A 12331-nucleotide genomic window follows, 5' to 3' on the forward strand; every position below is an offset into this window, starting at 1 on the left:
GTCTCTCTCTCTCTCACACAAACATAAATTCTAAAGTCTCAGAACACATCTAGAGGCTATTCTAAAACAGAGATTCTGGCTGGGCACGGTGGCTCACGCCTGTAATCCCAGCACTTTGGGATGCCAAGGCTGGCGGACCACCTGAGGTCAGGAGTTCGAGATCAGCCTGACCAACATGGCGAAACCCTGTGTCTGCTGAAAATACAAAGATTAGCCAGGCGTGGTGGCAGGCGCCTGTAATCCCAGCTACTCAGGAGGCTGAGGCAGGAGGATTTCTTGAATCCGGGAGGCTGAGGCTGCAGTGAGCCAAGATAGCAACACTGCACTCCAGCCTGGGCGAGAGAGCGAGACTCCATCAGAAAGAGAAAGGAAGGAAGGAAGGAAGGAAGGAAGGAAGGAAGGAGGAAAGAAAGAAAGAGAGAGAGGGAAGGAGGGAGGGAGGGAAAGAAAGACAAAGAGAAAGAGAAAGAAAGAAAGAGGAAGAAAGAAAGGAAGGAAGAAAGACACTTAGGCCAGCTCTTTTCGAATGGTGAGTCATATCTTCCATTTATCAAAGCACAACCAGCATTGTTTAAATTTAAAATACTACAAATGTGGATGGAAAAACACAGAGTGTTTCATGTGTATGGCATGAGTTATTTCTAAAAAGGTTTTAGAGATCGTATAGATAGATAGGGATGCCTAAATAGAAAGATATAGATGATAGATAGATGTCAGCTCATATTTTAAAGTCTATTCTTTCTATAGATTATGGTAAAAAAAAAAAAAAAAAAAAATGGAAACCTTGTCTTTGTGAACCCAGAAATCTCATCTTAATCTTTCACAAAGAATAGGAAATCTTTTGTAAAGAATAAGGCTGACTTGTTTTTCCAGTCTAGGAATGCTAGCAGAAAGCAACGCTTTTTGAAGAGGGCTTCAGGGTTCCAGTGGAGACAGGCAGAGCCTGATGTGATTGAGCCCAGGTGGTGGCAATTAATCCTTAAGAAGCAAAGTGATACCAGGCAACAGGGTATAATTACTAATCAGATCATAGGGAATGGCTGGTGCAAGAGCGACATCTGGTGGTGAAAAGTTAATCATAGGATTTTCAGAAATGAATTCAACTGGCAGCTCGCTTAAAGACATTCATTGTGGCCAGGTGCAGAGGTTCACGCCTGTAATCCCAGCACTTTGGGAGGCCGAGGCGGGCGGATCATGAGGTCAGGAGATGGAGACCATCCTGGCCAACATGGTGAAACCCCGTCTCTATCAAAATACAAAAAGTTAGCCGGGCGTGGTGGCACACACCAGTAGCCCCAGCAACTTGGGAGGCTGAGGCAGGGGAATTGCTTGAACCCGGGAGGGGGCGGTTTCAGTGAGCTGAGATTGCACCACTGCACTCCAGCCTGGCGACAGAGCAAGACTCTGTCTCAAAAAAAAAAAAAAAAAGACGTTCATTGCACAGAAGATCCACAGTATAACAGCCAGACTGGAACCATCACGCTAGAGTCATGGCTTCTCTCCCAGTTCCAGGCACAAGACAGTTCACCAACTCAGTGCCCCTTGAGTGAAGGCAAGGCTAGGTAACCAGGCACTGCTATAAGGCCATAGGTAGACACAGTAAGAAAATGCAAAGGGACCGGGTGTGGTGGCTCACGCCTGTAATCCCAGCACTTTGGGGGGCCAAGTGGGGGGGTTGATCACCTGAGGTCAGGAGTTCGAGACCAGCCTGGCCAACATGATGAAACCCCGTCTCTACTAAAAATACAAAAATTAGCTGAGCATGGTGGCGCGTTCCTGTAATCCCAGCTACTCGGGCGGCTGAGGCAGGAGAATCGTTTGAGCCTGGGAGGCAGAGGTTGCAGTGAGCTGAGATCGCACCATTGCACTCCAGCCTGAGAGACTAGAGCGAAACTCTAGTCTCTCAGAAAAAAAAGAAGAAAGAAAGAAAGAAAGAAAGAAAGAAAGAAAGAAAGAAAGAAAGAAGAAAGAAAGAAAGAAAGAAAGAAAGAAAGAAAGAAAGAAAGAAAGAAAGAAGAAAGAAAGAAGAAAGAAAGAAAGAAAGGAAGGAAGAAAGGGAAAGAGAGAGAAGGAAGAGAAAGAGAGAAAGAAAGAAAAGAGAAAGAAGAAAGAAAGAAAGAAAGAAAGAAAGAAAGAAAGAAAGAAAGAAAGAAAGAAAAAGAAAGAAATTACAAAGGTAAATACATAAACTTTCCAGAGCCTACTGAACACTGGTTTTGAGCAAAGACAAGTTTTCAAGGACTAGGAATACCACTGATATCCAGTGATTAGAGTGGAAGAGTATAGGAACATGAGATAGAGTCCTAAGTTAAGTTCACTTCTCTGTGTTAGCTCAGTGTGATACCAAATACTTTCTGCAATTATTTCCGCAGGCCCAGGAGTAATACAGTTTGAAAAAAATATTTTCAGAAAGGTGTATAGCTCACGTCGGTTCCCAGACCCTTGGGCCCAGCTATTAAGATAGGGGAAAGTCACATTGCACGTCATTGTAGTTAGCCTCCTACGAGAATGATGTGCATGAAGAAACATTATGTTCCTTGGGAATTTCAGAGCTTGGTGGCACCAACAAAGACATGAAAAATTATTGTCAAATTCTATTCATTTATCTAAAGGGACAGTACAAAAAAAAATGCTGAGGCTTAAACAATTACCATGATTTATTTTTATGTCAATCAAGTCAACCGACACCTGCTGTAGCTGCTCTTCTACTTTGATCTTATTCCTGGAGACTCTGGTCCTGGGTAAGCACCTACTTAGAGTGTGTAGTTACGTGGCCCCGTCTAAATGCAGGAGAAACTGAGAAATACAGTCTAGCCAGGCAGCCGTGTCATCAGCTTCCATTGTGTTACAATGATGATGAAGGGAAGAATGGACTTCTGTAAACTCTCCTTCATGGCTCCTAGAACATAATCCACTTCCTGGCACTGGAATAGCGTCTTGCAGTGGGGTCATTCTACAGAACTGACTTCCTCCATGAGACTTTTTTTTTTTTTTTTGACTCGGAGTCTTGCTCTGTCACTGCTGGAGTGCAGTGGTGCGATCTCGGCTCACTGCAACTTCTGCCTCCCAGATTCAAGTGATTCCCCTGTCTCAGACTCCCAAGTAGCTGGGATTACAGGCCCCCGCCACCACGTCCAGCTAATTTTTTTTTTTTTTTTTTTTTTTTGAGACAGAGTCTCGCTCTGTCGCCCAGGCTGGAGTGCAGTGGCGCAATCTTGGCTCACTGCAAGCTCCGCCTCCCGGGTTCACGCCATTCTCCTGCCTCAGCCTCTCCGAGTAGCTGCGACTACAGGCGCCCGCCACCACGCCCGGCTAAATTTTTTTTTGTATTTTTAGTAGAGACGAGGTTTCACCTGACCTCAAGTGATCCACCTGCCTTGACCTCCCATAGTACTGGGATTATAGGCATGAGTCACTGCGCCCGGCTGCGTGAGACATTTAATACTTACCCATCTTTAACACAGTCATGCAAAATTTGTGCAGGATATTGCTACATGCTCAAAAGCTCTCAATGATTCAAAGAACACAAACTTGCTTACGAATGTTAAACCACATAAAAGTTGGAAATTGAAAAAAATTGTCCTTTAGAAAATTTCAATGTATTCTGTTCCGTTGGTCTATGTGGCTGTCTTTATGCTGGCACTGCACTCTTTTAATTACTGTGGTTTTGTAGTAAGTTTTGAAATTAGGAAATGTGAGGCCTCCAACTTTGTTCTTATTTTTTAAGATTCTTTTGCCTATTCGTTTGTTGTTGTTGTTGTTTGTTTGTTTGTTTTTGATAAAGTCTTGCTCTGTCACCCAGGTTGGAGTGCAGTGGCACCATCTCCGCTCACTGCAACCTCCGCCTCCTGGATTCAAGCAATTATCCTGTCTCAGCCTCCCAAGTAGCTGGGACTACAGGCATGTGCCACCATGCCTGGCTAATTTTTGTATTTTGGTAGAGACAGGGTTTCACCGTGTTGGCTAGACTGATTTCGAACTCCTAATCTCAGGTGATCTGCCCGCCCCAGCCTCCCAAAGTGCTGGGATTACAGGTGTGAGCCACCATGCCCGGCCTGTTTTGGCTATTCTGAGTCTCTTGAGATACCATATGAAATTTAGGATGGATTTTTCTATTTCTGCTAAAACAAAACAAAGCAAAGAACCTTTATAACTTTTGTAGGAATTGCATTGAATTGGTAGATTGCTTTGGGTCCATACTGACATCTTAATAGTATTAAATCTTCCAGTCCATGAACACGGAATGTCTTTTCATTTATTTATATCTTATTTAACTTCAAGTCTTTTACCTCCTTAGTTAAATTTATTCCTAAGCTTTGGGAGATTTTGGTGTTATTATAAATGGAATTGTTTCTTTTTTGGATTCTTCGTTGTTAGTATATAAATGCAACTGATTTTTACGTGTTGATTTCATATCCTGCAACTTTGCTGAATTCATGTATTAGTTCTAACACATTTTTTGTGTGTAGAATCTTTAGAGTTTCCTATACACAAGATCATGTTTTCTGTGAACAGAGATAATTTACTTCTTCCTTTCCAGTTTGGTTGCCTCTTACTATTTTTTCTTGCCTAATTGCTCTGGCAAGGGCTTCCACTATTCTGTTAAACAGTAGTGGTTGGGAGGCCGAGGCAGGTGGATCACGAGGTCAGGAGATCGAGACCATGGTGAAACCCCGTCTCTACTAAAAATACAAAAAAATTAGCCAGGTGTGGTGGCGGGCGTCTGTAGTCCCAGCTACTCGGAGAGGCTGAGGCAGGAGAATGGCGTGAACCCGGGAGGCGGAGCTTGCAGTGAGCCAAGATTGCGCCACTGCACTCCAGCCTGGGCGACAGAGCGAGACTCCGTCTCAAAAAACAAACAAACAAAAACAAACAAACAAAAAAAAACAGTAGTGGCAAAAGTGGACATGCTTGTCTTCTTTCTGATCTTAGAGGAAAAGGTTTCACAATTAAGTGTGATGTTAGCTGTGCTGTTCTGGGACTACCTTTAAGTTAAATATTTTTCTGTTTAAACTTTAGGTTAAACTTTGATTGTTCAGAATGAATAATGATTCTGAAATTCTAGAACCAATATTCAACTGAGGAATCAAATTCTCTTCACAAGTTCTTCACACATGTAAGACACAAACCCAGTCTATATTACTACATTAATTATTGCTGTTTTTGTTATATATTTGTGAAAAGAAATTTTATTCTGACATTTTGTGATTTTTATATTCTATTTCTGTTTATTTAGAACAATTAGCAGAAACTAAAGCAATTCAACACTTGTTTAAATAATTTAAATAATTAACTTATTTAATTAAAATTAATTAATTATTAATTTAATTAATAAATTTTAATTAATTAAATAAGTTAATTATTTAAATAAGTGCTTAATTTAGTTAAATAAAGAAGACACTAGAGTTTGTTCTGTATCTTTTCCTTTCAAATTCTGTGCCATTTGAATTTTTTTCCTATTCCTTTTATATATTTTTAATTGACAAATTGTACATATTGTTTTGAAATATGTATATACCGTAGAATGGCTAAACCGAGATCATTAACATATGTATTACTTTACATATTTTTCTTTTTTCATTCTGTCTCTGCCAGGTTTTGGTATCAGAATGACTCTGGCCTCATAGAATGAGTTAGAGACTGTGAATCCGTCTAGTCTAAGGCTTTTTGTTTTGGTTGGTAGGTTTTGTATGATTAATTCAATTTTGGAACTCATCATTGATTCATTCAGGGTTTCCATCCCTTCCTGGTTCAATCTTGAGAGGTTGTACGTTTCCAGGAATTTATCTGTTTCTTCTAGTTTTCTAGTTTGTGTGCATAGAGGCATGTGGAATAGTCTCAGGGTTTCTTGTATGTCTGTGGGTCAGTGGTAATGTCACCTTTGTCATTTCTGATTGTGTTTATTTGGATCTTGTCTTTTTTCTTTATTAATCTAGCTAGTGGTCTTTCATTGTTATTTATTCTTTCAAAAATATCAACTTTTTATGAATTAACAGCATTTGCAGTGACCTGGATGAGATTGGAGACTATTATTCTAAGTGAAGTAACTCAGGAATGGGAAACAAAACATCATATGGTCTCACTGATATGTGGGAGCTAAGCTATGAGGACGCAAAGGCATAAGAATGATACAATGGGCTTTGGGGATTTAGGGGGACGAGTTGTGGGGGTGAAGGATAAAAGACAACAAATAGAGTATAGTGTATACTGCTCGGGTGATGGGTGCACCAAAATCTCACAAATCACCACTAAAGAACTTATGTAACCAAATACCACCTGTACTCCAGTAATTTATGGAATAAATAAATAAATAAATTTTTTTAAAAATCAACTTTGGGTTTCATTGATCTTTTGTATGGTTTTTTACATCTCAATTTCATTCAGCTCAGCTCTGATTTTGTTTTTTGTTTTTTTTCTTCTGCTAGCTTTGGGGTTGGTTTGCTGTTGTTTTTCTAGTTCCTCTAGGTGTGATGTTAGGCTGTTAATTTGAGCTCTTTCTAACTTCTTAATGTAGCCATTTAGCACTATAAACTTCCTTTGAGCACTGTTCTAGCTGTGTCCCAGAGATTCTGGGATGTTGTATCTTTGTTTTCATTAGTTTCAAATAGTTTTTTGATTTCTGCCTTAATTTCAGTCTTTACTCAAAAGTCATTCAGAAGCAGGTTGTTTAATTTCCATGGAATTGTGTGGCTTTGACAGATCTTCTTGTATTAGTTTCTATTTTTATTGCACTATGGTCCAAAAATGTGGTTGGTATGATTTCAGTTTTTTTGTTTGTTTGTTTGTTTTTGTTGTTGTTTGTTCTCTATTTGTTAAGATTTGCTTTATGGCTGAGCGGGTGACCAATCTTAGATTATATATCCCGTGCAGATGAGAAGAATGTATGTTCTGTTGTTGTCCGGTGGAGTATTCTGTAGATGTCTGTTGGTCTATTTGGTCAAGTGTCAAGTTTATGTCCTGACTATCTCTATTAGTTTTCTACCTCGATGATCTGTCTCACACTGTTAGTCAGGTGTTGAAATCTGTCTCCTATTATTGTGTGGTTATCTAAGTCTCTTCATCGGTCTCTAAGGACTTCTTTTATGAATCTGGATGCTCCTGTGTTTGTGCTTATATATTTAGAATAGTTAAATCTTCTTATTGAATTGAACCCTTTATCATTACATAATGCTCTTCTTCGTCCTTTTTATTTTTGCTTTGCAGTCTATTTTGTCTGAAATAATAATCACAACATCTGCTCTTTTTTGCTTTCCATTTGCTTGATAAAGCTTTCTCCATTCCTTTACTTTGAGACTATGGATGTCATTGCATGTGAGATATGTCTCTTGAAGACAGGAGACTGATGAGTCTTGCTTCTTTACGCAACTTGCCACTCTGTGCCTTTTAAGTGGGGTGTTGAGCCTATTTACAGTCAAGGTTAATGTTGCTACGTGAGGCTGTGGCAGTGGCTCATGCCTGTAATCCCAGCACTTTGGGAGGCCAAGGTGGGTGGATCACCTGAGGTCAGGAGTTCAAGATCAGCCTGGCCAACATGATGAAACCCCATCTCTACTTAAAAAAAAAAAAAAAAAAAATACAAAAGGCTGGGCACGGTGGCTCACGCCTGTAATCCCAGCACTTTGGGAGGCCGAGGCGGGCGGATCACGAGGTCAGGAGATCAAGACCATCCTGGCTAACACGGTGAAACCCCGTCTCTACTAAAAATATAAAATATTAGCCAGGCATGGTGGCGGGCGCCTGTAGTCTCAGCTACTCCGTAGGCTGAGGCAGGAGAATGGCATGAACCCGGAAGGCAGAGGTTGCAGTGAGCCGAGATCGCGCCACTGCACTCCAGCCTGGGCGACAGAGTGAGACTCTGTCTCAAAAAAAATAAAAATACAAATACAAAAATTAGCTGGGCATGGTGGCAGGCACCTATAATCTCAGCTAGTCCGAAAAGGTTTTTATTTCTCCTTCACTTATGAAGCTTAGTTTGGCTGAGAATGACACGCTCAGTTGCACTTTTTTTTCTTTAAGGATGCTGTATATGGGCCCCCAATCTCTTCTGGCAGGTGAAGTTTCTGCAGAAAGGTCTGCTGTTGGACTGATGGAGTCTTCTTTGTATAGGACCTGCCCTTTCTCTCTAGCTGCCTTTAAGATTTTTTCTTTTGTTTTGACCTTGGGGAATCTGATGACTGTGTGGCTTGGGGATGGTTATCTTGCACAGTGACTCCCTGGCCTTCTCTGAATTTCCTGAATTTGCATGTTGACCTCTCTGGCAAGGCTGGGGAAAGTTTTGTGGACAATATCCTCAAATATGTTTTCTAAATTACTTGTTCTCTCTCCGTCTCTTTCAGGAATGACAATGAGTCACGGGTTCAGTCTCTTTCCATAATTTCATATTTCTGAGAGGTTTTGCTCATTTTTAAAAATTATTTTCTCTTTATTTTTATTGGCCTGTGTTGATTCACAGGAGTGGTCCTTGAGCTCTGAGATTCCTTCCTCGGCCTGCTCTATCCTGCTGCTAATACTTCCAATTGTGCTACAAAATTCCTGTAGTGAGTTGTTCACTTCCAAAAGTTCACTTTGGTTCTTTCTTAAAACGGTCATGTCATCTTTCAACAACTTTCAACTCTTGGATCATTTTACTGCTTTCCGGATTGGGTTTCAACCTTCTCCTGTATCTCATTGAGCTTCTTTGCCATCCGGGTTCTGAATTCTATGTCTGTCATTTCAGCCATTTGGATCTGGTTAAGAACCATTGCTGGGGAGCTAGTGTAGTCATTAAAGGGAAGAAGACACACTGTCCCTTAGAGTTGCCAGAATTCATGCACTGATTCTCTCTTGTCTAATGGGCTGGCGTTTCTTTAATCTTTGAAGTTGCTGTCCTTTGGATGGGGCTTTTCGCTTTTATATCTTTGACGCCCTTCAGGGTTTGACTGTGATATGAGTTGGATATAGTCTATTGGCTTGACTTCTCGATGCTTTAAGGGGGTCAAGGTTTAGCTCCGTGCTCCTGGGCTGTGTGCTTTAACCCTGGGGGTCTGGGACCAGGCCCACAGCTTTGTCCTCTGGCACTCAAGGTCAAGCACCTGCCGCACTGGAGGGACTGAAGTGTTCCGAATCCATGGGCAAACAACACCCCAGTGGGGGCTGTGGGCAAAAACATTATGGAAGGACAGTGGAAGGGCCAGGGAGAGTGTGCTGTGCTGGGAGGGGCTGCAGGGAAGTGAACACCAACAGGGTAACGGGAATTCCCACATGCACACATGCTGACAAGGTGGCAGTGGGTCCCCATGCACACACACACTGTATTATTTCCTTTCTTTTGCTTTCTTTTTTTTTTTTATTTACCTTGTTATTCTCTCCCTGGCATTATGAAGGCATTTAATTCAGTGATTTTCATCCTTTCATCTTTATTGATAGAAACGTTTAAAACTCTATATTTTGACCACAGCTTTGCATTTACCCACATATTCTGATTTCTACTGCAAAATTTAGAAATTCTGTAATTTCAGTTTGTAATTCCCCTTTCAGCCAAGACTTGTCTAATAGAATATCTTTAAATTTCTGGGTGAAGACCCTTTTAATTTTTTTATTACTTTCTAGCTTCATTGAATTGTGATTAGAGTTACTTGCAATTTTTCAATAATTCTATTTTATAGATTTTTACTGAGGCTTTTTTTTAAACAAATAGATGATGTGTGTACATGTATGTATGTAAATGTCCCACATGCTCTTGAAAAGACAGTAACTACTCTGTTGATCAGAATATAGTGATTAATGTATATCCATAAATCTGTTTTCCCTTTTTTTTTTTTTTTTTTGAGACTGAGTCTCGATGTGTTGCACAGGCTGGAGTGCAATGGTGCCATCTCGACTCACTGCAACTTCCACTTCCTGGATTCAAGCGATTCTCTTGCCTCAGCCTCCCGAGTAGCTGGAATTACAGGTGCTCACCATCATGTCTGGCTAATTTTTGTATTTTTAGTAGAGACAGAGTTTCACCATGTTGGCCAGGCTGGTCTTGAACTTCTGGCCTCAGGTGATCCGCCCATCTCGGCCTCCCAAAGTGCTGGGATTACAGGTGTGAGCCACCGCGCCTGGCCTAGACCCATAAATCCTATCTTACACCCATTAGGTATCCTAATTCTTACCTATTTGGGGTCCAATTTGATATGTCTTGTACTGAGAGTGTTGCGTTAAAATCTCCTATTGTCGGAATGTTTCTGTGTCTCCTTACATCCTCTGTAGTTTTTGCTTTACAAAAATGATCACTCTGGGCTGGGCATGGTGGATCTCGCCTGTAATCCCAGCATTTTGGGAGGCCGAGGCGGGCGGATCACCTGAGGTCGGGTGTTCAAGACCAGCCTGATCAATATGGAGAAACCCTGTCTCTACTAAAAGTCCAAAATGAGCCGGGTGTGTTGGTGCATGCCTGTAATCCCAGCTACTCAGGAGGCCGAGGCAGGAGAATCGCTTGAATCCAGGAGGTGGAGGTTGCAGTGAGCCAAGATCATGCCATTGCACTCCAGCCTGGGCAACAAGAGCAGAACTCCATTTCAAAAAACAAAAATCACTCTGTAATTTGATAATTTGATGCAGAGATGCATATAGCTCATACCTTCATTGTGAACAGCAACTCCTGACATTGGAGAGTGACCATCTTTGTCGTGCTTAATGCTTTTTGGCTTGAATTCAACTTTGATGCCAAAATTGCAAGCCCTGCTTTCTTCGTTTTTATGTATCTCTATACTTTCTCCTAGCCTTTATTTTTTAATTGGCAACTTAAAATTGTATGTGTTTATGGAGTACAACCTGATTTCTGATGCACGTATACATTGCATAACGGCTCGATCAATATTTGTTTACAGTTTAGTTTCTTCAAACGGCTACATTATTGTTGCTTGCTTTTGAGGAGTTTGAGGCCAGCCTGATTTTCTTCTTCCTTTAAAGTATGCTTTATTTTTGTTTTGAGGCCCTGAAGACTTTTTTCTTTACTTTTGAAGTCTAATAATTACATTAGTTCTATGTCTAGAAGTTGTAATTACCAGGTAAAATTTTCAAAGCAATTGGTGGGTCCTTTTAAGATATAGATTCAGTCTTCTTTTATTTTTGGAAAGTTTTCTTTGATTACAATTTCAAATATTATGTTTCTTCCTTTGTTTGATCTTCTTTCTCAGGAACACGCATTACGTATGCAGTCTTCTACTGCGACCACAGTGTCTGTGACTCTGGTCTTTTTCTTATTGCCTTATCTTTGTTGTTTTGGTGCCTTTCTTAAATGCCCTTTCTTGGCCAGATGCAGTGGCTCACGCCTGTAATCCCAGCACTTTGAGAGGCCGAGGCAAGCGGATCACCCAAGGTCAGGAGTTTGAGACCAGCCTGGTCAACACGGTGAAAACCCGTCTCTACTAAAAATACAAAAATTAGCTGGGCGTGGTGGCACATGCCTGTAATCCCAGCCACTTGGGAGGCTGAGAAGGAAGGAAGGAAGGAAGGAAGGAAGGAAGGAAGGAAGGAAGGAAGGAAGGAAGGAAGGAAGGAAAGAAAGAAAGAAAGAAAAAGAAAGAAAGAAAGAAAGAGAGAGAAAGAGAGAAAGAAAGAGAGAAAGGAAAGAAAGGAAGGAAAGAAAGAAAGAAAGAGAGAGAGAGAAAAGAAAAGAAAAGAAGAGTAGCTGCCAATGCTCTGGGAGGGGAGGGAGGGAGGGAGGAAGGAAGGAAGGAAGGAAGGAAGGAAAAGGTTAAGTGAGATCACAAAGGCGAGGCCTTAATCCCGTAGGGATGGTGTCCTTATAAGAAGAGACAGAGATATTAGATCTGTCTCTCTCGCCCCTGTAATTACTCCTGTAATCCCAGCACTTTGGGAGGCCGAGGCAAGAGGATTGTTTGAGCCCAGTAGTTCGAGACCAGCCTGAGCAACATAGTCAGACCTTGTCTCTATTAAAAAATATATATATAAATTTAAAACTAATTTTTTTGAGATGGAGTCTCGCTCTGTTTCCCAGGCTGGAATGCAGTGGCACAATCTCGGCTCACTGCAGCCTCCATCTCCTGGGTTCAGTCGGTTCTCCTGTCTCAGCCTCCCGAGTGTCTGGGATTACAGATACTCTTTTTCTCTTGCCCCCCTCTCTCCATGCACACAGAGAAAATGTCTCATAAGAACACAGTGGAAAGGCAGCAGCCAGGGAGAGAGTCCTCACCCAAAACGGAGTTTGCCAGCACCTTGACCATGGACTTCCAGCCTTCAGAACTATGAGAAAACACCCGCAGCCTGTGGCATTTTACGGCAGCCCTTGCAGATGCACAGGGTTCAGGAAGATCTGTGTGTCTTTACTACAATTATTCAACTG

Source organism: Hylobates moloch, unplaced genomic scaffold (assembly GCF_009828535.3).
Source record: "Hylobates moloch isolate HMO894 unplaced genomic scaffold, HMol_V3 SCAFFOLD_12, whole genome shotgun sequence".
Classification (NCBI taxonomy): Eukaryota; Metazoa; Chordata; class Mammalia; order Primates; family Hylobatidae; genus Hylobates; species Hylobates moloch.